The sequence below is a fragment of the Onychomys torridus genome, unplaced genomic scaffold (assembly GCF_903995425.1).
Source record: "Onychomys torridus unplaced genomic scaffold, mOncTor1.1, whole genome shotgun sequence".
Taxonomy (NCBI): domain Eukaryota; kingdom Metazoa; phylum Chordata; class Mammalia; order Rodentia; family Cricetidae; genus Onychomys; species Onychomys torridus.
Genome location: NW_023414046.1, coordinates 2,644,566 through 2,672,283, shown reverse-complemented (window position 1 = coordinate 2,672,283; position 27,718 = coordinate 2,644,566). Strand labels below are relative to the sequence as shown.

The 27,718-nt window shown below is 40.2% G+C and overlaps 1 pseudogene; it reads left to right on the top strand.

Annotated features, from left to right (window-relative positions):
* Positions 1-179: 179 nt before the first annotated feature.
* Positions 180-27,523, top strand: LOC118576652 (annotated as a pseudogene).
* Positions 27,524-27,718: the final 195 nt, after the last annotated feature.

The window sequence follows — 27,718 nt, the reverse complement described above, 5'->3', positions numbered from 1 at the left end:
GCACCTTTCCTGGGACTCACTTGGTAGCCCAGGCTGGCCTCAAACTCACAGAGATCCTCCTGCCTCTGCCTCCTGAGTGCTGGAATTAAAGGCGTATGCCGCCACCGCCCGGTGAGAAACATTTTTTTAGGTGACATTTTCTCTCCTTCATGTTTATCCTTTGGCAGGTGTTACTCATCACTTATTTTTGGTCTGTGAAAAGTTCCAGGTGCTTTCTGCTCAGCCAGATCTGCTCACCTGTGAAGCAGAACAGAGCCCTGAATGGTGAAGACAGGAGGCAGTAGCCAAGGATCCAGGTGTGTGGTCGGGACTGAGGAAGGAGTAGGGAAGGGCTCAAGTGACAGAAACAGAGCATGAATTTGATTTCACCAGATTCTATTTCATTCAGAATGATTCTAGAGAATTCCACTGAGAATAATCTCAGAATATTCCTCTTGTAAGTATTAGAAGACTCTCTATGTAAGAATTAATGCTCAGAGGCAAATATAATTTAGTTTGGTTTTTCATGTGAGTGATGCTGTCCCTGTGCCATTCGTATAATTGATGTGTCTTATCAATACTAAATGTTTTCATTATTATAATCTTAATATAATGTTTAGTTAGATAATTGATGCCTCTTGGTTTTTCCTGCTCTTAGAATTTTGGAGCATCTTGTAGTTTTTCTCTGTCCTTCTTGAACTGTCTGTGCACTGATGCTTTGGGTGGAGTTAGTATGGAGGGACTGGGCACCCTTCTTTGTCTGGATTATAGTAAAATGATTCCGGTTGTCCTCCTTTGGCAGTGTTAGGTTTAGGTTTGTCTCATTGTCTTTATTATGCTGAGGCATCTTCCTTCTGTTCTCACATTCTTCAGAGCTTTATACTGAGTATTGTGATATTCTACCACAGGCTTTTCATGGGTCTGTTGACACCATCCAGTTTCTTCTCTTACTCATTCTACATACTTGGCATCTTACATTGATTAAGTCATAGGTGTGAAACAGTCTTGCATTCTTGGCATCAAATCAGCTTGCATTTTATTTCCATGTAATTTAGAGACAGTCTCTGTGTCTATGTCCATCCTGGCAGCTGGTCTGTGATTTTCCTTTGTACGTATTTGTTTGGGCTCACCTGCTCTGGCTGTCAAGGTAAAGAAAGCCTGCTTTTTGTCATGACTTTCTAGCATTCCCTTCCTTTGTGTTTCATTTACTCTTCTCCTTTTGACATTAGACGGTTTGTCTAAAGGAAAGGAGAATTCTGTGCTGAATCTGTCCAGTCCTCAGACAGTGTTAAAGAAAATTTGTTTCTAGGAGTTCATCATTTTCTTCTTCAATTACAATCTCTATGTGTGTGACTCTTCACAGCACTTCATAAGGTAATGCTGGTGCCATTGGCATACACTGTTATGTCCCCATTTCAATTCTACTTGTATTACTTGGGGATTCACTCTCCTGTCATTTGGATTTGGTGAAACATATTTCATCAGTACTTTTGTCAATTCATAGAAGTCTATTGCTTTGACTCACTGTATTATCTTTAGGTCTCTATTTCTTTATTTCCTACACAACCTTTCTAATATCTTTCTACATAATATTTCAGATTGCCTGTTCTTATGCTTATAAGCTATCAACTACATAATTATAGACAGATGTCTTTTACAACCAACACCTATTGCTGCTAAACCTTAATCTCACCTCATTTCTGTGTCACTGTCTTTCATGAGCTGGCACTCTAAGAAGTGTCCTTAATACTCTATGAATTCTGTCTCACTGTTCATTAAGTCGTCACAGTAGCTAATTAAGGAATAAACCAGGAGCTAGACAGGTGGCTCAGCAGTTAAGATCACTTGATGCTCTTGCAGTTTCTTGGGTCAGTTCCCCTTATGTGCCCTGTGACTTAACAGCTTTTTATAACTCAGGTTCCAGAACAGTAATTCTTAACCTGTTCTCCTGGAAAACTCACACCACAGCAAAGTGCATTTGTTGCCACAGCTGGTATGGCTGGATCAGGAGCTGGCATTGATATGATGTTTGGCAGGTTGGTTATTGGCTATGCCAGGAAACAGTCTTCCAAGGTTCAACCCTTCTTCTGTCTGTCCTGGGCTTTTCCCTGTCTGAGGCTATGGGTATCGGTATCATCTGTTTGATGGTCGCCTTACTCATCATCTTCCTCACTGAGGCTCTGTGTGGTCATTCAGCTATCCATGGTGCTTTGAATCAGTGACCGTCCCAGTGCTGAAGTGTGCAAAGCTTTATTGTTCAATATTGTGTTTTTCTAAGTACCCCCCCCCCCCAATTTACAAGGCAAATCTTTTTGTCATTTAAAATTCTTCACTCTTAGTGTTTTGTGTCAGATTTGAAGTGAATATTTTGTGGGAAATATATGCTTTAATTTCCATTGTCATTGTGTAGCTTGGGGGGCCTGTAACTTTTCATGCACACCAGGATGCTCTCCAACACACAGAACTCCATCTGGTCCTGCCTCTCAGATGCATGGATTAAGGTGTGCACCATCACACCCAGCCTCATTTTTTGTTTGTTTGTTTTATTTTCCAAAAAGCTCCATGCTGAGTTGCATGTAGGTGCAGTACGTTCAGTTCCTACTAGCACTGTGTGCACATACATGTTCTTGCTCTTGTATTGTCTCCAGTATTTGTTGTCAATACCAATGATGAGCACTTTTGACACTCTGATTTGAAAGGGCAAACAGAGATCCGGTCGTTCTTTCTGAGACACGATCTCAAGAGCAGAGCAACAGGAGAAATGGCTGCTTCTCTAGTAAATACATTCAAGATCAGTGTAATGTCAATTTTTTTTTTCTGGGAAGGTCATATATTGAGAATATGCAAACCTTTAAAATTCCAGTTTTAATAATGTTATCTGGGGATTGGATAGATGGCTCAGCAACAAAGAACACTTTATACTCTTGCAGAGGACCAGAAGTCAGTTCATTACACTCATGTGGTGGCTTGTAACCATCCATATTCCAGATCCAAGGGTTTTAATGTCTGTTAAGGATTTCTCATATCTACTCCACGTGGTGCTTTCTATTCTATGCCATAAAGACAGAAAAACACGTTATTGTAGACAGACACATACAGAGAACACAGACAGACAGACACATACAGCAGATAGACACACAGGGATAGATTCACAAGACAACCTTCAGGCAGACACAGATTCAAACTAATGGAACAGACAACCAGAAGATGGAAGGGACAGGGAGCTTCAAGTAGAGAATTCAGATCTGGACTTGTTCTTAGTTCAATGACTCTAAGGAAAAATGCTTTCATTTTTTCCTTGACTCAGCTAGGATGCATTGTTTGTGACATGGAGTTAAGTTACTAATGTGTTTAATCCATGCACATATGGAGAATCTATTACATAGGACATCATTGTTTTTCCATATGGAGAGAAGCAATAGAACTCACCACAATGTGAAACAAGCAGTCCTGTCATGTGAAAGGTGCCCATGGGCTCAGAACGAACCCTGTGCTTTAAGGACAGACCATACCTATGCATTTGTTTTTCTGTGTGCTCACTTAAATGCAGAGCTGGGATGCCTATTTATACCTTGTGAACATGACAGCACAGCTTAAACCTCAGAACATACCAACCAGAGCAACCTGATCCTCATTATACTCATGACAAATCTATTTCTTAGCAAGAATTTCTAAAGGAGCTGGAGTAATTCTGGAGTCTCTTTTCCTCTGCCTATAAGATGGGCATGGGTATACACAAAGAATTGTATGTAATAATCGGAGGGGCATTGATGGATAAATGGCTAAATAGTATAGTATATAGGATAATTCTATTTCTAGTTTTTTTTTTTTTTCTTTTTAAAGATTTATTTATTTATTACATATACAGTGTTCTGCCTGCATGTGTCCTTGCAATCCAGAAGAGGGCACCGGATCTCATTACATGGTGATTATGAGCCACCATGTGGTTGCTGGGAATTGAACTCAGGACCTCTGGAAGAGCGGTCAGTGCTCTTAACCTCTGGGCCATCTCTCCAGCCCTAGTTTTGTTTTGTTTTTTAAAGAAAAATATGGAATGCTTTCCAAAGTGGCTTCTCTAGTTTATAGTTCCAAGTAGTGTGTAACAGTGTTCCTTTTCTAACATTCATATCATAATTTATTTATCCTAGTGATGACCATTATGACGGGCGAGATGAAATCTTTAAGGAAATTTAGACTGTATCTCCCTGATAGCTGTGTACACAGAATTTTTTGTTAACATGGCTTGAGAAGTACCCAGGCTAACTGCACAGCCTAATCAGGAGACAGGAGTATAGAGCGTATCTGATGCCTGCAGACTTAAAAGACTGCACGGAACTAAAGTAAGAACTCTAAAAGAAATGATCCAATCTCCTGTTGTAGAACCATTAGGTTCTGGTGGTGCCTTATTGCTCTTTATGTTGTTGAATGTATTCTTACACTTCCGTTTACTCTTCTGGGTTTAGATAATTATAGGTGCAGGTGTTGATTCTTTTTTTTTTTTTTTTTGACCTGAGGATCAAACCCTCTACCACTGAGCTAAATCCCCAACCCTGGTTTTGATTCTTTTGACATCTTTATTGGATGGGTCTTTTGTTCCTTTATTGCCTGTTTCCTTTGTTGCCTTTTGGCGTGAATGGCCAGGAGTTGTGGTGATTGGCTAGTTGTTAGGTTGAGTAGGGTTGTCTCAGCTGAGGTTCATTTGTGTGCCTAGATCCAGTGTATTGTCTAGTTCTTCTGGCTCTTGTGGGCTCTGCTTCTGCCTTTTGGGTCTGTTCTAACTGGTTTGTGTTGTGCCTGTGCCTATGGTGCCTGTTCTTCCAACTGGTGTGTTCCTACAGGGTCTGTTGATGTTGCTGGAGAAGGCTGTTCACAGGGAGGTTGCTGGGTTAGGTGGGATTGGGCGGCAGAGTGGGTTCGTTTTTCCAACTGGTATAGGTGGACTTTATGTCTCTAGGAGCTGCTGATGTTCCATGGGAGGATGATTGGCCATGGGAGGATGATTGACCATGGGAGGATGATTGGCCATGGGAGGATGATTGGGTCGGTGGGTTTGGGTGGCAGTGTGGGTCTTATAGGTCACAGAGTCCAATGGGTGGTGGTCAGTTGGTGGAGTGGCCTGCCTGCTGGACTTTTCCTGGCTGGCTGCAAACTATTTTTTTATTATTATTACTGTTCAGTTTTAATTAATCAAATAGAAGCAAAATCAGATAGTGTCAAACAAAAGTTCTACCACCAAATAAAACATTGATATCTCCTTTTATTCTGTTTGTATAAAGTTTATAATTATTACGTATTGATATTTAATGATTGCATTGGTTTATTCACTCACCATTACCCCTTGTTACCCTTTGTCCTATTGCAGGGTAGACATGTTTTCTTCCCAGTTGTCCTCCTCATATTTCATGTATGGTTTGGGCAGATTTGGGCTGAGTATCCAGGCCGTAATGTGTCCATAATTCCAACTGGCATGTCATATGGCTAGAGAATTTTTCACATGTCACTTTCCCATCCTCCAGCTCTTAAAATCTTTTATCTCTTCTGTAATGTTCTCTGCAAATTAGATATGAGAAGGTGAAATTCCCATTATAGCCTGGGCAGTAAGCAGGCAATTGTTCTCACTATGTGATGAGTTAGGAGTTTCTGAAATAACTGTTGTTCATTGAAAACTAAGTTTCCTTGATCCAGGCTGAAAGCAACACCAGGCCATGGTATGTTCAGAATCAGTAAAATGCAGTTTGCATATTTGTACATGTAGCAAAATGTCAGTAGTGGATTCCCTCCTAGGGTCTGTGACCTTCACCACTACTGGCTTTTGGCCAGGTTCCTAGTACCATCCATGTATTTCTTTCTGTGGAGCTGGCTTCAGATGAAACCACAAAGCCTTCTGTTACCCATAAAATAGTTTTGCCACTATGACACCTTGCCTGGCAGGTTGGTATTGTCACACACAGGATCCATATATGGGTATGGCCGTTGATATCTCTCTCTCCTGTCCCAGCCTGCATAGCAGTTTTTGACACTATAAAATCCTACCACTGGGGGAGTCTAAATTTTTAGACCCTTTGAGTGGTCTGCTGAATTCTCAGCTTCTTGTTAGTATGTAACAAAAAAAGTAATGTTGTATGTGCATTATACAGCATATGAGGAGGTCTGTGAGATCTTAGCTTTCTCATGAGTATTTCCACTTTTAAATTGCAGCATCCTATTTCTTATTGAAGAGGTCCCCTTTCTTTATTACTGAACTATATTATCACTTTTAAAATTTTCATTCTTTTTTTAAAAATTTAATTTATTTATTATGTATGCAGTGTTCTGCCTGCAGGCTAGAAGAGGGCACCAGATCTCATTACAGATGGTTGTGAGCCACCATATGGTTGCTGGGACTTGAACTCAGGACCTCTGGAAGCGCAATCAGTGCTCTTAATCTCTGAGCCATTTCTCCAGCCCTAAATTTTTTCTCTGTGTAGCTTTGTGCCTTTCCTGGAACTCACTCTGTAGCCCAGGCTGGCCTCGAACTCACAGAGATCCACCTGGCTCTGCCTCCCGAGTGCTGGGATTAAAGGCGTGCACCGCCGCCCAGCTTAAAATTTCCTATGTCTTTGAAATGTGTGACCATTGATGCAATGTTTTGAGTGTGGAAGTGACCCCTTTCTGTCCTGATTAGGGCAAAATGATTCCAGCTGTTCTTTTGTATTGCTAGGTTTAGGGTTGTGTCTCATTGTCTTTTTGTAGGAGCTGAGGACTGAACCCACGCTCTATCACTGAGCTAAATCCCCAGCCCCTCATTGTCTTTTTTATGACAAAAAAAAAGATATATTCCTTTTTTTTGTCACATTCTTCAGAGTTTTTATAACAGGCAGATATTATACTTTACCACAGATCTGTCATGGATCTGTTGACATGATCATCTTTCTTCTCTCACTGAGTCTACATATTTGGTGTCAGGAATTAATTTATATGTGTTGAAACAGTGTTGCATTCTTGGCATTAAATCACCTCTCATTCCATTTCCATGTAATTTAGAGACAATCCCTGTGTCTGTGTTGATCCTGGAATCTGGTCTATGGATTTTCTTTGATTTTGTTTGTTTGAGCTCATCTGCTTTGGGTATTTGGCCTCACCTGCTTTTGGTGTTGAGGGAAAGCTGGCTTTGTATGATGGCTTCCTACCATTCTTTTTATCTGTTTTATGTGATGTTCTCCTTGTGGTCTTAGTAAAAGGTTTGTCTGTAGGAAAGGAATATTTTATTCTAGTCTGTCCAGTCCTCAGACACTGTTAAGGAAGTTCTTGCTTTATTCTTGGCACTGTGTAATGCCTTTCTAGCTTTGTGCCTTAGCAATTTTTCACTTGTTTCTAGGAGCTTGTCCTTTTCTTCTTCAATTCCAATTTGTTGTGTTTGCCTTTCCAGAGTACTCCATAAGGAAAGTCTGATATGTTATTGGGATATGCCGCAATGTCCTTTTTTCAACTCCAGTTCTGTTACTTGGGGATTCATTCTTTTAGTTTGGATTAGGTGAAAAATGCTTCATCCATCCCTTTTGTCAAGTCACAGAAACAAGTCTGTTTCCTTGACTCATTGTATTTGTGTCTAGTCTGTCTTTCATTAAATTCTACACAATCCTTCAAATATCTTTCTGTATACCATTTCAGATTGACTTATTCTTATGCTTGTAAGCCCTCAGCCACATTATTATGGACAAATATCTTTTCTTAAAGATTTATTTATTTATTATGTATACAGTGTTCTGCCTGCACGTATGCCTGCAGGCCAGAAGAGGGCACCAGATCTCATTATAGATGGTTGTGAGCCACCATGTGGTTGCTGGGAATTGAACTCAGGACCTCTGGAAGAGCAGCCAGTGCTCTTAACCTCTGAGCCATCTCTCCAGCCCTGGACAAATATCTTTTACAAACAGTCCAGTGCTCCCTAAACTTCTCAGTGTATCTTTGTCACCCCTCTTCCATGTCACTGCTTTTCATGAGCTGTCATTCACTCTGACGCTCTATTACAGTGTCCTGAGGCCTCCATGAATTCTGTCTCACTCTTCATTGATTGAAGTCTCTACAGCAGTTATCACTATTGAAAATCTAACATGTCCATTGTGGCCATTGAACTGTACCGAGGCCACACTATAGTAACAGGACAAGGTTTTAATAAAATCTACATCCATGGAGAAAGGGAGGCAGGGTTGCAAAACAAACTCCATCCAAAGGAGCTTTTACATGCTCCAAGTTCAAGCTGAGAGTTAAGAGAAAAGCCTCATTTATGGCATAGATAAGTAGTGAGACTTCAGGTTGGAGCTGAGAGACAGTGGGACAGGTTGCAGAGGCTTAAGGAAGCTGTGCAGCCTAGCAGACCTTTCCTTGGTGGAGGAAGCAAGGAAATAAGGAGGTTGGTTCCAGTAGAGGGAGAGGAGCAAGTATCTTAATAACTAGAGGTTTTTCCATATGGTGGGGCTCCAGAAAGTATAGCAAGCTCCAGGAGACAGAGAGAGGATAATTACTGAGGAGGTGAGGAGAGATGAATGGCTAGATCAGGAGGAAGGAATAGGCATCCGATGAGGCAAACTCTAGAATTTGGAACCAAATAAGATGGGTGGTTGAAGCTAGCAGAAACAGATGATTTGTATACACCTTAAAGAGAGTCAAATCAGCGGCTTGAGTCTGTTTTACGGGTTGAGACATTGCATGGCTGAAGGTAACTATGGCAACTTCTACTAATGCTACTTGAAGACAAGAGAACTCCAGAAGGGAGTAGTGTTTGGAGACTTATGTATGTTAGAAGCTGGAACCGGGAGTGTAGAGAGTAATAGGTGACCCAAAGGTTAACTTCTTTGATTTGTGTAAAAGCAGTTGAGCTGCAGCCAGAGGTACATTCTTATATATATCAATGTATAGAGGTGTAGCTTTAATACCATTGTCTTAAACACTATCTGTAGGGTCCCAGTCCAGCTCCCAGCCTTTACCCAGAGTACCTCAGAGAAAAACTTCCAGGATCAAGGGAAGGAAAAGATTTCTATAACACATCACATGGGCAAATGCTCTTCATTCTGTGTGCTCTTTATTGTTCTACAGTTACAAATTCCGAAGCATATGTATATACATTCATTAACAAGTTGTTAGTAATAAAAGATTACAAGGTCATATCTCAGAAACACAGGCATTCTTTGAAGATATAATAAAAGTCACACATAGCAAAAGCTTATCAGTGCAGCTGTCGTTGTAAAATTTCTGGCTATCTTTTAAAGGTGTTGCTGCATGGGTTACAAAGGCAGAAGACTACTAAATCATTGAGAGATCTAAGGAAAAGGCAAATAATACGTGCATTATATTACTTTTTTTAAATGTAACTAATAGTGCAGGCTAAGGTTTTATGGTTGTAAAAACGTAAAGTGTCAAAAATGCAGGGAGAACAACCTTCTTTTGGTGGCCACGGAGAAGTAGCTCCCTGTAAGATCAGGTACAGTGAATAACCATGGCAACCTTTATAAACAAAGAGGGAGCAAGCAGTGCTGATCCATTTCAGCATTTTCACCAAAAGCTAGCTGCATAAAAAAGGGAACATTTCCGATCTAAGAATACATTTTCTGCCCTACAGTAATCTCAGACCCTAGGGTGCTCTCGCATTGGTGTACTCACACCATGAAGGACATGAGGACAGTCATTGGTCCACTGTCTCTCTTGATGGTGTTTTAGGAATGGCTGTAATGGTGTATGAGGGTTTGAACAGACCCAGGTCAAGGATGTATCTTTGTCATCCCTCTTCCATGTCACTCTTTTTCATGAGCTGTCATTCACTCTGACACTCTATTAGAGTATCCTCAGGTCTCCATGAATTAACCGGTGAGCCATCTCTGCAGCCCTAACAAAACATTTTAAATGCCATATTTTGTATGTCTTTGAAGTGTTAGGAAGATCATTTATCTATCTGAAATATATCTATTTCGCCTAGAAAACATACCTAATTTCACTACAAGTTTGCTTATTATACATTAACTAACCTCAGTTTTGTTTGTTTGTTTTGGTTTTTCGAGACAGGGTTTTTCTGTAGCTTTGGAGCCTGTCCTGGAACTCGCTTTGTAGACCAGGCTGGCCTCAAACTCACAGAGATCCACATGCCTCTGTATTGTTGAAATTATTAAGGCCACTCTACGTAGTTAAAAGGGAGGTTTATTTTGTAGGGTAACTTACAAATGAAGGGGTAGGTTGCAGGGTCTGGCAAAGGTATAGCACAGTCCGGCGGTGTTCTCTGGAGAACTCTGCTCGGTCTACCTCCTGCATCCAGCGTCCCCGAACCAAGAGAGTGCCCTCCTCTTGATCCTCGGTCTTCCGCTCCCTCCTCTGCCCCGCCTTGTGGGCGTGATCATTACTGAAGCCTCAATGGGGGTTGGAACTTCCAGGCCAATGCTGGGATGGCTATCCACTACATCTCCCCCTTTTGTCTAAATAAGAAAGTTCTAACCTAATACAAGACTATATACAAAGAGATGGTTATCAAATATTGTCCAGGAGTAATGAGGGATAATGACTTAGATAAGTTGGAATTACAATAAGTGCAAACAATATCAAGCAAAAAACACATATTAAAATCCAGGGAAGTCTAGGGCATGGGTAGGTGGCAAGAGCAGTTCTTTGCCCAGTAGGCCATTTTGTGCCAAGAAGACAAACTTCCAAATGGAAATGTCTTAGAAGCCCAACATTCTCTCGGGATCAAATTGGTGCTGCCAGGAGCAATTGTGTCTCACGTCAACAGAATTCTAAATTATTTAAATGCCATATTCTCTAGGTCCATGAAGTGTTTGAAGATTACCTGTCCATCTGGCCTATGTGTTTATAAATCTGGATAACGTAACTAACATAATTATAGAGATAACAAGCATAGGTGACAATAACTCTGTAAGTCTCATCTACCTAAACAACCTAAGGACTAAGGCTTCCTATAAATAAGGCAAACAGTCTGTAAGCAAATGTACAGTAAAAGGACAATGACTTCAAATTGTGACAATACACAAAATATCTTTAACAGAGGTAGGAATGTATAGTGCAATATGCAATATGATAATAATCCTAAATATATATCAGTATACAGAATATCTTAAACAGTAGAACATACATACAGTATGACAGACATAAATTCACATTTGTATCAATATACAAATATTTCAAATAAGAGTAAAAATATGTGTACAATATAACAAACATAGTTCTGCATTTGTATCAATATACAAATTATCTTAAATAGGAATATAAAAAGCTCATATTTGTATCAACATATAAGAATTCATAACAGTGCAAAGGCTGCTATATTACTAAATTTGTTTACTAATGTATATGATAGTCTACCATAATATCTTATACGTATCCACTCCATTTCTTCTTTTCCCTTTTTTTTTTTTTTTTGAGACATATTGTCTTTCCTTAAGGAGAGTACTGAGTTTAACCATTTCTTCCACCCCCAACCCCAGAACCATTATCCATAACCCTGAGAAATATGAAACCTAAGGGATAAGGGGCGTCGTGTTCTTAGAATTGCTTCCTGCTGTTTAGGGGGCGATGGTATCTCTGTTGGGTATTGTGAGAAAGCTCAGATAGTTAAATCTCAGTTAGATTAACTGTAGATTCTGCAGCAACTCTTAGAGTAATGGGTAAGATTGTCTGAAATTCTGGCAAGAAGTGTAGTATGATGATGATTACCATGGCATCATTCTGGATTGGGTAGAGTTGTTGTTGTTGTTGGGGCCCCATCTTCCTTCTGGATACTTCAGAGATTGCTATTGGAAAAAAACTTATTTTTTATCAGAATGGAAGGTTTGGATTTAAAGATGTCATGTCATGTGAGAAAGGATTCCAAGAAATCAAGAGTAAACATAGGGAGAATTAGAATCTTGAAGATAACGGTCCCTTATAATTGGTTTCCTTCTGTCTCACACCAGAGGGCTCTTCTGATATGGGACTGAAGAATCTCTCAACCTTTTTTTTTTTTTTTTTGGCACCAGATATTGGTGAAATTATTAAGGCCACTCCACGTAGTTAAAAGGGAGGTTTATTTTGTAGGGTAACTTACAAATGAAGGGGTAGGTTGCAGGGTCTGGCAAAGGTATGGCGCAGTCCGGCGGTGTTCTCTGGAGAACTCTGCTCGGTCTACCTCCTGCGTCCAGCGTCCCCGAACCAAGAGAGCCACCTCCTCTTGATCCTCAGTCTTCCGCTCCCTCCTCTGCCCCGCCTTGTGGGCGTGATCATTACTGAAGCCTCAATGGGGGTTGGAACTTCCAGGCCAATGCTGGGATGGCTATCCACTACACCTCTGCCTCCCGAGTGCTGGGATTACAGGTGTGCGCCACCACCACCCGGCATAACCTCATTTTTATACATTTTTAAATGAACTGCATAAGTATAATACCCCAAACAAGAATAGAAATATATACATGCAGTGTAACAACAATATCTTAAATTTGTATCAATATACTGAAATCTATGTTCTGCAACATATCTGAGGTTAATAGTTGTTTTTTATCCTATATTCTCCTAAATTATAACAAACATTCATAACCCACCAAATCACCAAAAGCTTCCCACACTTCTCAACTGTTGAAAATGTAGGTGTGTTTTCTCTAGACTGCTTTCTGCTGTCTGTGGATGAAGTACCTTTAAGGTCCCAGAGAGAAAATTGGAGATAATGGCCAAGTCCTGGGAAGACCAGCTGTAATCTTTGTTAATAGAGCTCACCCATAATGGTTCATGAGGTCTTCCTTGATCCAACCTGAACCATATCGTTCCTGAAGGATTCCACAACCCCTTGTCTCTTGTGGGAACAAAACTCCAACATATTTTTTATTTCCATTTGACAAATTTATTTTTGACTTTTTTAAAAAATTGAGATAGCCCTAAAGTATCTAGGTTGGTTCAATTTTGCAGTCCTATTTACAAGCCCATATCTGCCAGCAGTTGTTTGCTTATTAACAATCAAAAAATGCAAAATCAATACAATAGCATACAGGATCCAGACTCTGTATTTCCCATCTCTACACCTCTTATTCTTTTTTATATTACTTTTACCCTCTCTTTAAAGAACTCATTTTTAAAAACAATTTCTTTCTTTCTGTAATTGTCTATACCCATTTTCTTTTTTAAACCTTTGCACATTGTAAAACACACTGTCACCTGTTTAGAGTTTTTTTTGTTTTGGTTTGTTTTGTTTTTTACATCTGGACCTCTTTTGGTGCATACTTCTAGTCTTTTTTGATTTCATGAGTAAACTTTATACTACTAAACTACCTGGTGCCTCTGCACTGCTCTATCCAACTCCACTTGCTTCCTGGGTCATGAAAGCCAATCTTAGGTGGCTTGGTCGGTGGTGCGTGACCTGGAACTGCATTCTAGGTATATGTAGCCAGTACCTTTGTTGCCACAAGTGGTTTTTACTTGGCTTGCATTTTTATTAAGCGTTGCCAGCTGAACAGTATTGAGTCCTCTTTCTTTCTTTCTTCCCTTCTTTCCTTCTTTTGTTCCTTCTTTTCTTGCTTGCTTCTTTCTTTCCATCCTTTCTTCCTTTTTTCCTTCTTTCCTTCCTTCCTCCCTTCCTTCTTCTTTCTTTCCTTCTTTCTTTTTTCTCTTTTTCCTTCTTTCCTTCCTTCCTTCCTCCCTTCCTTCTTTCCTTCTTTCTTTTTTTCTCTTTTTCCCTTCTTTCTCTCCTTCCTTCCTTCTTTCCTTCCTTCCTCCCTCCCTTCCTCCTTTCCTTCTTTCTTTTCTCTTTTTTCCTTCTTTCCTTCCTTCCCTCCCTCCCTCCTCTTCTTCCTCCTCCTCCTCCTCCTCCTCCTCCTCCTCCTTCTTCTTCTCTCTCTTTCTCTCTCTCTTTCTTTCTTTCCAGCTTTCTCAGGACCTACATGGAAATTTAGTCCACATTAGTATGCCAAAATGTTATTTGGTCATTTTTTGCTCTTCATCTTCAAGAGGGGGCCTGCCACCCAGCTCCCATTGTATCACACACTGGGGCTTATTCTTAAATATAAAGGCCTGGCCTTAGCTTGCCTTGTTTCCTGCCCACTTTTCTTAAATTATCCCTGTCTATCTTTCACCTTGGGCTTTTCTCTATATCTTCATACCTTTCATTATTTCTTATTTCCCAGCTTGTGCAGCTGGGTGGCTGGCTTTGATGTCTTTCCTTATTCACCTCCCAGATTTTTCCTTGTATTTATACTCTCTGACTGCTGCCTATCCTTTTTCCTGCCTTGCTATTGGCCATTCAGGTCTTTATTAGACCATCAGGTGTTTTAGACAGGCAAAGTAACACAGCTTTACAGAGTTAAACATTGAAACATAAAAGAATGCAATACATCTTTGAATGATTAAACAAATATTCTACAACATAAACAATGTAACACCTTAAAATAATATTCTACATCTTGGGAGAGCATAAAACAGCAGGCTAATGCCACTCATATCAAAAAGATATCTGAATTTCTGTAAAACTGAATTCAGTGAGCTGAGACAAAAAGAAGGCTTAGAGATAGGTAAATTTTGAGCCCTGAGTATAGACAGAAGATACTGTAGGAGAGAGTTGAGATACTATAAGCTAGGGAAGTGTGTGTAAGATGTGGGCATATTGCAGCTGTCCTGATCCTTTGATTTTTTCCCCCTTCCTGCTAGGTCTGGCTTCTGGCTCCCAGCTTACATCATACAGTTCCATTAACAATGAATGAAAAACAGGACATTTATATACTGTGAGATGAAAGAGGGGGGAACCAGACAAATACAAACAGACTTGGGGCAGTGCAAAGAGAAACAGAGAATGGGGAATCTTTTTCAGTTTCCCTGATTGCTCTCAGAATTTGTAATAGTTCTAGATAATGTTAGGTTCTAGGATGCTGTTAGGTGGCCCTTTGGGTTGATTGTCTAAGGATATGTGAAATAAATGGTAAACGGGGCTGGCTACCCTGTGGATAGGTCACGGTCACAATAGAACCCAGTATTGGTTTCAGAGGTTTTGTTTTTGTTTTTTGGGTTTGTTTTTTTTGTTTTGTTTTGTTTTTTTGAGACAGGGTTTCTCTGTAGCTTTGGAGCCTGTCCTGGACTAGCTCTTTAGACCAAGCTGGCCTCGAACTCACAGAGATCCACCTGCCTCTGCCTCCTGAGCGCTGGGATTACAGGCATGCACCACCACTGCCCAGCTAGTTTCAGAGTTTTACTAGGAGGAAGGGGGTGGGGAAGCACTGGGAGAGCAAAGGGAAAGATAGTGGGGTGGAGGGAAAGAGAGCAGAGAGAGAGGGTGGGGCTTTTAAGGGATCCCCATGAAGGGAGCTTATGGAGCTACCCCACACATGTGCTGATTGTGTGACCATGCCAGCATGCATGTAGTCACCAGCGCACACTGATGATGTAAGATGCAAGACCCTTTGCTTAACTGCTCATGTGCAGTCATGTAGCTGGAGTGAGGGCAGAATTCTAACAGTATGGAGGCCAGAGTTGGTAACAAAAGCAAGTAAATTTGGGGACTTTAGATCCAGCATCTAGTGGAAAGACTGGAGATTTTCTAAAAGATATCCCAATGGGGAAATGAGAGGGTATGGAAGATACTTCCCATGGATGAGAGAGGTCTGGGAGGAAAAATGTCACTGTAGCCTGTTGTGTCAGGTATCCTCAAGGACTCAGGGCCGGAGGAAAACCCACTCCGTTCTGTATGTACTTACTGCATTCAGCAGGGTTCACAGACTGGCTAAGCTGAAGGAGAGACGGGGCACCTGGTACCGAGGCTTTCCTCAAGGCCAGAAGGCAAGAGGTGCAGAAGGTGGGTGAAAGGAGCTCCAGGAGAGGCTCTCATCACAGCAAGGGCTGGGAAATGGAGTCTCAAGAGCCACAAGGGTCTAGAGGAAGTAGGGATGATGGGCACCTCCAAAGAGGAGATGGGAGAAGAGGGTAGGAAGCAGTGCAATATCTCAGTTGGGCCTAAAGAAACTGCAGGACTGCAGCTCCAAGGGTGGGGGAACTGGTTGGGGGAAGAGGGCAAGCCATAGCCTTGAAGACTCAAGGTGCCTCCTCCTCCTCCTCCTAGAGTATTAATGGGGTGCCCTGTGAGCAACTGTCACTTTGTTGGATTCACAGAAACATTTACACCAGCCAAAGGGGAAACACAGTGAATTGCTTCTGGTGGATGGGTTGCCCAGCAATCTGTGAGCCAGAAGGTGATGGTGAGTCTGTATCACGTGGACCTGAGATGAGGGATAGGGTCCAAGTGCATCTTAAACCCAGATGAGGAGGGCAGGCAGCAGGAGAGCCTATGGCAATCAGAGCATCAATGTGTTACATCTCTGAGGGGAAAAGTTTCCTGAATTGGAACTGTAAAGCTTTGATGCAGAAGGATTCCCCAGTGCAAGTGTTACAGCTCTGCTCCCATGGGAAAGATTACCCAATGCAACTGTTAAGGCTCTGAAAGGAAAGGTATTCTTTCAGAGTCACATGACACAATAAACCTCAGTTTTATATGGAGGGAAAACCCAAGAGTGTATGCTTCTTCTTGGACAGGAAGCACCAGAGAGCTGAGCAGAAGATAGGGTTTATATCGCGTTTCTTAGGGGTGGAACTTTCCATGTGGAGATTTCCAGTGTGAAGATTGGTGGGGTTTCAAGTCCAGAGCTTGGGATTTTTACTCGGTGGGAGAAGTGTGTGTGCCTGTATCTGGAGGAGCTGTGTCTGGACTTTAGGACACTTAGAGTGTTCTGTGGGTAGAGCTTCGTAATTGCAGGTCCTAAGGTGTGTATGGCCACTTGGAGGCCTCGAGGGCCTTATAAAAAGTGCTTTGCACGATACTGTAGTCTTTGCGTTTGTCCTTTTAGGAGGCCTTAGTCTTTAATTATTCTATGATAAATTCAGAAACACAGTAATGTATAATTCTGTCATCACAATCATTCAGTTCCGTTTCCACCCTTGCGTTTTGATTGAGCTGTGAATAGAAGAAGGACTCAAATTATGCTAAGAGATAATGGTCCCTAATTGTTGTCAGTATTCATATACTGGATAAGACCTAGTGAACCATTAGTAAAATCCTTTACATCATTTTCTCTTTATTCGTACAATACTGTGATTGAAATCCAGGAGCTTTCTGAAGAATCTCTTTCTCAGGTAGTTTCATTGATATGCCAGAATGGCTCACTTTTATGCAGAACCCACATACCTGGGAGGTAGAGAGAAATTAGACAGTACCAAATATACCAGGTATTTTGGATGTATTAAGGTAGAGGTTTTGAGGGGTTCATGTGACAGTGGAAAAGGCATGGAGGTAGGGGTTTTGAGGTGAGTCAACAGTTAATGGCCCTTTCTTGTTCATTTCCCTTCACCAGTGTGGAGGCTGACAACCATTTATAACTTCAGTTTCAGAGACCTGCTGCCTTTCCTTGCCACAGTTCACACCAGGCACAAATATAGAGCACTTACATACATGCTGCAAAACATTGATACCCTTCAGCTAACATACAAAATCTAAAGAAAAAAAATAAAAACAATGAAAGTGCAACTGAGATAGGAGAATGCTTTTGCCACGTTCTGTTCCTCTGGAAATGATTCTAGAGCAATGGTTCTCAACCTTCCTAATGCTGCGACACTTAAAGTCAGTTCCAGCTGCTTTCATGTAGGCTTATCTCTGTTTGCAGAATCATGAGATGGATGCAGCAGTGATATTTCAGTTCGTAAGGCCATCAGAAATGTTTTCTTCTTGTCTTAGGCAACCCCTGTGAAAAAGTCTTTCTACCTCCCCTCTCCTCACCCACCCCCATTTCTACTCCACCCCCAGAAAGGCTTGCAACCCACAGGTTGACAACATCTGTTTTAGAGTATTCTACTGAAAATGTTCTCTAGATTATTTAATGGTACATGTTATTGGCTTCCCATATAAGCATCCATACTAGGAAAAAAATATATTTGACTGTGCATGTGTGTGGCCACTCCCACAAGTTCTGCACCGCCATTGCCCCAGCCCATCTTGCAGGCAGGGTAGATTACAGGTTGAAGGTTTCCTCATTACTAACAGTCTAACTTAACTTTGGTTAGTGATAGCTATTGAGAAATTTACCCATTTCTTTTAGTTTCTAATTTTGTGGACTATGGGTTTTTAAACTATGATCCAATGATTCTTTGTATTTCCTTGCTGTCTATTGATATGTCCCCCTTCTGAGGTTCTGATTTTGTTAATTTGGACGTTCTTCATCCATCTTTTAGTTAGTGTGTTTAGGGGTTTGTCTATCTTGTTGATTTTCCTAAAGTACCAACTTTTTGTTTCACTGATTCTTTGTAATGTTCTCTTTGTTTTTGTTTTAGCGATTTCGGTCTTCAGTTTGTTTTCTGTAATCTGCTCCTCGTGAGTAAACTTTATTCTTTTTGTTCTAGAGCTTTCAGGTGTACTGCTAAGTGGCTAGTGTGAGATCTGTCCCATTTCTTTATGTGAGCACTTAGTGCTATGAACTTCCTTCTTAGCATCACTTCCATTGTGTCCTGTAAGTCTGGGTATATAAAGTATGCCGTGGAGTCCAGCTCTAAGGCTCTACACACAGGATTTGTAGAATAAACCACGGTGTAGCGAAAACTAATTTGGCACTTTATCTGAGGGAGAAAAATGGAATAAATTCACACACGAACTGTTTGGGTCCTGTTCTTTTATTATTCTGCTTCAGCTTTTTCTTCACAGCTTATATACACATTTAACAGCAACTTTAGGCAGTAAAAAAGGTTTCAGAAAACTCTTCTCGGGGTCACAAAGCATTCCTTATATAAGTGCCAGCTTCTGATAGTGGGCAGCTGCAGCTGTGGATGTAAAAGAGGGAGATTTGGCTGTACACTAACTTCCTAAGATGATTAGCTTAAGAGGTTACAAGGGCAAAAGGCTAAACTATTGTGAGATCTAATGAAAAAGTAAGAAAATTGTGTACTCTACATTTCTTTTTTGTTTGTTTGGGTTGTTTTGTTTTGTTTTGTTTTTTTGAGACAGGGTTTCTCTGTGTAGCTTTGCTCCTTTCCTGGAACTCACTTGTTAGCCAAGGCTGGCCTGGAACTCGCAGAGATCCGCTGCCTCTGCCTCCTGAGTGCTGGGATTAATGGCGTGCGCCACCACCGCCCGGTATACATTTCTTAAGTGTATTTAACATTACAGGCTAACATTCTGTAGCAAAGCTGTCAGTTTCTCTTCGGAGCTTCCAGCAGGAGAGAACTGCTGCAGCCCAGATGCAAATAACCAATGGACAGAATTATGTCTACGTGTAACCATGGTGACCTATGTAAATCACAAGGGGAAGTAAGCAGCATTGATTCACATCAGGGCTTTCGCCAAAGGATGGCTGGCAGAGAAGAAATGTCTCAGATATAAAAATACATTTTCTATCCTGCAGCCAGAGCATGGAGGGAACCTTGTAACTTTCTTGTTCTGTGCTGTGAAGCCCGGCCATCTCCCTGCAATTCTGGCCATCTATGTATCCTTTCTCACTGTAACCAGGCATAAAGCTATTTTTCTCTGACATGGTTAGTCAGCTTTTTCCTGTTGATCATGTAAATATCAGGACTTAAACATAGACAGTTGGTTAATTGAGCCTCGTATCTTCTTTCATGAACTGTTAGAATATTCCTACAAATTGTTAATTGCTAAAGGATCAGAGCAGGTGAACACTGAACTGAGTCTCCTTATCAGCCTATGTTGGGGAAAGAACAGGGCTATTCAGTCTCTGAATGATCGTGATTTAACAAGGCCAGGCACTTTGTAATTTCATCCTTGAGTCTAATCTGTGCAAGTCCTACTCGTTATCTATTCACAGAGACTCTTCATCTGACCAAATTGCCTGTCAGTAACCTAGTTATAGAGAACAGGCTTCTTCGTTTCTCACCATAATATGGAACAAAGGCTGAACTATGAGAGCTTGTTTTATTTACCAGAAATACATGGTGTAGAGAGAAGTGTGTATGATCACATCATCATTAAAAAGGACCTGGGTGCCATTCTTTCCTACCTATTTTCTTATCACAGGGATTTGGTATTGTGTGAATTCATTCACCACCCTTCCTTCCCTCCTTCCCTCCTTCCCTCCCTCTCTCCCTCTCTCCTCCCTCCCTCCCTCTCCCCCATCTCTCCCTCTCTTTGTTGTTGGTAACATTGCCCATATTAATGTACTCCTTTTAGGTAGAAATAGCAGTCTGCTGGTTCTGTGTGGTGGGCATCGTCTAGTACTCTACAGCTCTCCTATTTGTCAATTTCTTGTGTAAAATGCTTTATTTGCTATGTCATGAGGACTAATTTCATTCTGCTATTTGTATGTGTAATTTGCCTCCAATTATGATCTGCAGTGCACCTTAAGTGGATGACCTTTGTTACTTCATAAACTTCTTCATGTGCCCTTCCTTTTCCATTAATTTTAGGAGCAGTTGTTTTTGGGTGCAATGATGAAGTTCACAGTCATTTTCTTTCTCCACTTTAAATATATCCTACTGTGTTCTCTTGTCTGTAGCAATGTTGAAAAGATTTCTGGTATCATTTTGATTTTGGGGTCTTTTATGTGGTTTGGCACTGTTCATAGCAGTGTTTTATTAATTTTAACTTTGTATTTTTGATACCTTAATGTGAAATTTCAACAAGAATTCCAGTGTTTGGTCCAGGGACAGGAACTCAGAGAAGAGCAACAAGAAGAATGAATGCTTCTCTAGTGAACGCTCCCGAGGTCAGTGTCATGCTTATATTTCTTGAAATTTGTTTTTATTATTGAAACTGTTTAAGACTTGAATTCTCTACCTCTGGTAATGTTATCAAAAGTGTCTGTTTTCTATGATTTATCTTTTTCTTCTCTGATAATCAAGGGTAAGTCTGTAGATCTTTCACATATGTAGTATAGCCCTTTCTCCTTATATTTTCATTCCATGTTTTACTTTGAGGACATAAATTTTCATAGACTGAAGACCTGTTATTCTGAAAGAGAGGATATTGCAAATGGTACTCAAAGAATATATTGGTGGCCAGTATCTACATAGGATGGACTGCATCCTTTTATATTAATGAGGGAGGAAGTTCTCATGTGCCAGGTAAGGTTTCCAGAACTGGGCTTATGAATGTGGACATGCATATACATGGACTTTTTTGATGACATCACTGAACCATTTATGGAAAAGTAGAATTAGTAAAGATTCACTGTCTTGAATCCCAGTAGTAAATATATCAGCACCTTAGATAGTATGGATGATGGAAGGAATAAGTTGCTGGCTTCTTCCATAAAATTAAAGTGTTTGTGCTCACATGCAAATTGAAGTATACTTGTTTCTCCCTTTGACATGTAATATCACACAGTGATAATGGGCGTGTTACTATCGGAAATCTACTCATCTGTGAAGTCCTGATAGTATTCTTTTTTTTCTTTTCTTTTTGTTTTTCAAGACAGGGTTTCTCTGTGTAGTTTTGGTGCCTGTTGTGGATCTCACTTTGTAGACCAGGGTGGCCTCGAACATTGAGATTCTTATTTTTTTTATTAATATATAATTTAATTTAATTTTACATATCAGCCATGGATTCCTCTGTCCTCCCCCCCCCTCCCCCATGTCCACCTCCCATTCCCATCTCCTTCAGGGCAAGGACTCCCCTGGGGATTCAGCTCAGCCTGGTAGATTCAATTGAGGCAGGTCCAGTCCCCTCCTCCTTTCACCCAGGCTGAGCAAAGTGTCCCTGCATAGGCCCCAGGCTCCAAAAAGCCAGCTCATGCACTAAGGACAGGTCTTGGTCCCACTGCCTGGGGGCCTCCCAAACAGTTCAAGCTAATCAATTGCCTCACTTATCCAGAGGGCCTGATCCAGTTGGGGCCTCCTCAGCTATTGGTTCATAGTTCATGTGTTTCCACTAGTTTGGGTATTTGTCCCTGTGCTTTTTCCAAGCATGGTCTCAACAATTCTCGCTCATATAATCCCTCCTCTTTCTTGCCCATTGGACTCCTGAAGCTCCAACCGGGCCCTAGCCATGGATCTCTGCATCTGCTTCCATCGGTCATTGGATGAGAGTTCTACCACGACAGTTAGGGTGTTTGACCATCAGATCACCAGAGTAGGTCAGTTAGGGCTTTCTCTCGACCATTGCCAGTAGTCTATTGTGGAGGTATCTTTGTGGATTTCTGGGGACCTCTCTAGCACTCATGAGGTTTTCACACGAATGGATGGATCTAGAAAAAATCATCCTGAGTGAGGTAACCCAGACTCAGAAAGACAAACATGGTATGTACTCACTCATAGGTGGATACTAGACTGCTACTCACAACTCCAGGGAGGCTACCTAGAAAAGAGGATGCTAAGAAAGACACAGGGATCTCCCAACGACAGAGAAATGGATGAGATCTACATGAGCAAACTGGACATGAGGTTGGGTAATGAAGGGCTAGAGGAGCGGGAGATCCCAGCTGGATCAAGAACAGAGAGGGAAAACAAGGAAAAAGATTCCATAATAGATGAAGACCCCATGGGAATAGGAAGAACATTGAGATTCTTAATACTCAGTTGTAAGTTGTCAATAGACCGATGATTATTTTCTTTTGTTTTCATTTTTCAAAAGGGTATAAGTACCAGTGTCTCCACCTTTGTATTGCAATGAAAAGATTTGAGTTTTCAATTGAGCCAATCTCATGAGTAGTAATGTATCCACCATTAATGAAGAATTAGTATGATTCTCACAAAGCTAAATACGTATGTTTCAATCACAAAATGTTGCTGCCTGATCTGAATTCATTGTCACACATTCCATTTTTTACACATATTTCTAAATGTCCTGTTGTGAAACACCATATGGAATTCATGAAATTGCTATTATCTGTGCTGTTGACTCAACTTTTATAAAAATTTACATAATAATTCTGTCTATTTCTGATTATTTACTTGGTCATTTTGAAATATTGTCAAAATAATTGGACAAAGTATTTGAGTTTATGTGTTTGGAAAATTGGATGTACACGCTGCTGTTACACTCCTTACTATTTAAAGAAAACAATGTGGTTTTAATTCATATATGGATTCTGCATTCCATATTCTATATCTTGGGTTTACAAAGGGTGCAACATTGCACCTAGGCTTCAGGATCTCAATTGACCATGGTAGAATTTAGTGTGATGTGTCCCAGCTACAGATAGGATAAATACAATGCCTATAGTTGAGTGAGGTCAACAGTTGTAGAATTTGGAAGCACATTTCAGTTTTGCTCATTATAGTTAACCACCTGAGATTGACCTAGGGATCCTATTTGATATTAACACATACACCATAAAGGTAAATTTCTGCATGTAGTACTCACATGTGTGTTATATTCCCTAAAAGTTTGCTGACTGTGATACTATTAATGTCATCCTCATTTTATAGGGATAGGAAATATAGTACAGACATGACCATTTTACTGTTTTACTGTAATTAAATTTTAGTTTTATTTTATGTATATGGGTATTGTTGCCTGAACATGTGATTGTGTACTGTGTACCTTTTTTCTGTATAGTTCAGAGGTGAGCATGGGATCCCGTGGAATTGGGGTTAAAATCTGTTGTATAGTGCCACAAGGGTGCTTTGAACCAAACTACTTTTTAAAGGACGTTAAAAGTCATTACAGAATCCAAACAGCAGAGACCATTTTCAAATGTAGCGGTTGTGGCAAATCCTTTATCTGCTGCTCAGGTCTTAGAAAATATCAGCAAATTCATGAAAGATAGAGACCTTAAGAATGGAAGCAATGTAATAAATCTTTCATTAAATTGTGTATGAAGAGTAGCAGTGATTAACCTCTAACACATTCCTATATCCCTGCTAGAAAACTCTTTGAACAACTACCATCCCTCATCTATGTCACAGAAGTGTCTCTAATTCTTTAGTCTATTTTACCTAGGAAAGCATTTTGTCCAGCAGCACATGATATATATGTAACTTCCCATTACAGAGTCTGTTATCATTCAAGGAAGTGGCTGTGGACCTCTCTCAGGAAGAATGGGAATGTCTAGATTGTGCTCAGAAGGCATTGTACATGGATGTAATGTTGGAGAATTACAACAATCTGGTCTTTCTAGGTAAGAATGCACTTCTATAGAATTCATGATTCATCCTTTTTATTTACCTATTTTACTTATATGTAATCTCTCTGAACTGTCTAGACACTCCCAGAAATAAGGGAAATTCTGGTTATCAGCATAGTTCTTTCATGGTGCCTTCCTTTACATTTTGCTGTGTTGCATAGAAGCATAAACAATGCTATATTCTGAGTGATCTCTCCAGTACTCCTCTAGTTTTTAAAGAAAACTTCATAGTTCAAAGGAGATTGACTGTTCAGAACATGGAAATATTGCATTATGCACAAAAATTTGAATAGTTTGATTTTCTTGTTGGATTTAACTGTTCACCTGTTTCTGATTTTTACAGTTCAGGAGGTTTTAAATAAAAATTGAGCTGTTGGAAGTTACCATGGGTTTTTGTTTGTTTTGTTTATTTATTCAGTTTTTGAAATGTGTTCTCTATGTTTAGCCCTGAGAAAGCATGATTTTATTCCTAGCCATGGGGATGCAGAAGCAAAAGGATATGTTGTGTTCCATACCTGCCTGGGTTACATAATGTGTTCTTAGCTGATTAAAGCTATCCAGTCTGGCTGTGTCTCAAAAACATATAGGAAAATAGATAAACATTATTCATATGATCCTTCAGGGAGCTCCTCTAATTATTGCTTGATCACTTATTTGTCTTGTGTTCTGCAAGGAACACAGTTTAGATATGAAGGAGAAGGCCACTATTGGTCCTTTTGGTTTGACATAGGTCAGACTGGAACATCCATGTAATGATGTGAGACAGAATAGACCTCTATGGAGAGCTCTATCCCTGAGAATTGGAAGTTTATATGTGATAGAAAACTTAAGGTAATCAATCATTAAATCTCTGACACATGCTTTAACCCCTGTTTTCCTTCATTGTGACAATTTTCCAGGTAAAAATCAAAGAGTCCACACAGGAAAGAAAGAACACAAAAATACAGAGCTTGATAAATCTTTTGACTCTGAACATGGACTCACACTGAAAAGAACCAATAGTGAAAAGAAACCACACGAAAGCTGGAAATTTGGAAACTGCTTCAAGACAGACCCAAGCCTTAGTAGACATCAGAGAGCTCATACTAGACAGAAATCCTATAAATGTACAAAATGTAGTAAATCCTTTACATGTTTGTCACAACTCCAAGTACATTGCAAATTCCATTGTGGAGAAAAACCCAACGAATGTACAGACTGTACTAAGTGCTTTTACCAGACATCAGAATTTAAAAGACATTGCAGAATACATTCTGGAGAGAATACTTACAAATATAGTGAATGTGACAAATCCTTTCATCGGCAAAAACATCTTAGAGCTCATCATAGAATTCATACAGGAGAGACACCTTACAAATGCAGTGAATGTGATAAATCCTATAAACAGAGAAACAGTCTTAGAGTTCATCAACGAATACATACAGGAGAGAAACCTTACAAGTGTATTGAATGTGACAAAACTTTTACCACTTCCTCACATCTAAGAACTCATCAGAGAATTCATACAGGTGACAAACCTTACAAATGTAGTGAATGTGACAAATCATTTACCCAGAAAGCCAATCTTAGAACTCACCAGAGAATTCATATAGGAGAGAAACCTTACAAATGTAGTGAGTGTGACAAATCTTTTACCAGTGGCTCATCTTTTAAATTGCATCAGTGTATTCATACAGGAGAGAAACCTTACAAATGCAGTGAATGTGATAAATCCTTTACACACAGAGTCAGTCTTAGAGCTCATCAGAGCATGCATACAGGAGAGCAACTTTACAAATGTATTGAATGTAACAAATCCTTTTTCCATAAATCTTTTCTTATAATTCATCAGAGAATTCATACAGGAGAGAAACCTTACAAATGCAGTGAATGTGACAAATCTTTTACCACAAAAGACCATCTTAGAAGTCATCAGAGAATTCATACAGGCGAGAAACCTTATAAATGCAAGGAATGTGACAAATCCTTTTCCCATAAAAGCAATATTAGAATTCATCAGGCAATTCATACAGGAGAAAAACCTTACAAATGCAGTGAATGTGACAAATCCTTTGTCCACAAAGACTACCTTAGAACGCATCAGAGAATTCACACGGGAGAGAAACCTTACAAATGCAGTGAATGTGACAAATCCTTTATTCATAAAGACTATCTTAGGACTCACCAAATGATACATACAGGAGAGAAACCTTACAAGTGCGATGAGTGTGACAAATACTTTACCAGGCTATTCAGTCTTAGAATTCATCAAAGACGCCATAGAGGAGAAAAACCTTACAAATGTAGTGACTGTGACAAATCCTTTGCTCGGAATGGCCATCTTAGAGCTCATCAGAGAACTCATACATTAGAGACACCTTACAAATGCAGTGAATGTGATAAATCCTTTACACAAAGAGACCGTCTTACAGTTCACCAGAGAACGCATACAGGAGAAAAACCTTACAAATGTATTGAATGTGACAAATCCTTTACCAGCGCCTCACAACTTAGAATTCATCAGAGAATTCATACAGGAGAGAGACCTTATAAATGTAGTGAATGTGACAAATCCTTTTTCCATAAACACAACCTCAGATCTCATCAGAGATTTCATACAGGAGAGAAACCTTACAAATGTAGTGAATGTGACAAATCCTTTCCCCGGAAAGACCATCTTAGAAGTCACCAGAAAATTCATACAAGAGAGAAATCTTAGAAATTCAGTGAATGTGACATATCTTTTAGCAAGAAAGGCCATCTTAGACCTCATTAGCAAACCCATACAGTTGAGAAACCTTACCAATGTAGGGAATGTGACAGATCTTTTATCAGTTGCTCAGTTCATAGAAAACATCAGAGATTCCATATAGGAGAGAAACCCTTCATGTGTACTACATGTCAAAAATTCTTTATCAGTTCCCCCATGTCTTAGAAGACAGAGTATTCTTGCACAAGAGACCTTACCAATATATAAAATATAAGAAACAGTGTCAGTTACTAGGCCCTCAAGCTGAATCCAGGTGGGCCCATGAGGAAGTACACTATGTGCTTGCTTTGGTAACTGGTTTGAGCCAATTTCCTCGACCCAATGAGCCTGCCCCACTACATATCTACACTTTTATTTATTACATGTGTGCTTAGCAGCAGTCAGAGTTCTATGCTCTGGCTATCTTTACCTTACCTTGGATGCTCAGCAATTAGATTGTGCCTGTCTTAGATTGGCTTGCCAAACAAGCACTTACCTGTCTTTGACTATCAGCCCTCAAAGAGTGTTCATCCCTGGGGAGTCTCCCCAAGTGGGGAGCATCAGTCAGCAGCCTTATCCATTTCAGAAAGCTAGGCAGTGTACAACCGGCAGTGGAGGGCTGTGATTTGAATGTGTAAGAGCCATTAACACTTGTAGAGTCGCTTTAGTGTCTGCCCATTGCCAGATGTGCTATAAGAGACTGTTAAAAAGGAGAAAGATTAAAATCACCACCCTGCCAATCAAAACATGAGTTAAAATCCAGAAGGGATCTAACAGTCTTTTTATGTCATGTCAAACCCTTTCAAGAAATAAAGAGTCAAAGGCCATAACCTCTGTCCTTTTCTGAATTAATGGGAAAATTTCATGTGTTAGCTGTCCACCTTGACTGGGAAGGCTTTTATGGGCCTATGGCCTGATAGTGGTACAGGCTGTGAGGCCTGTAAGACTCTTGGCCCTGTGGAAG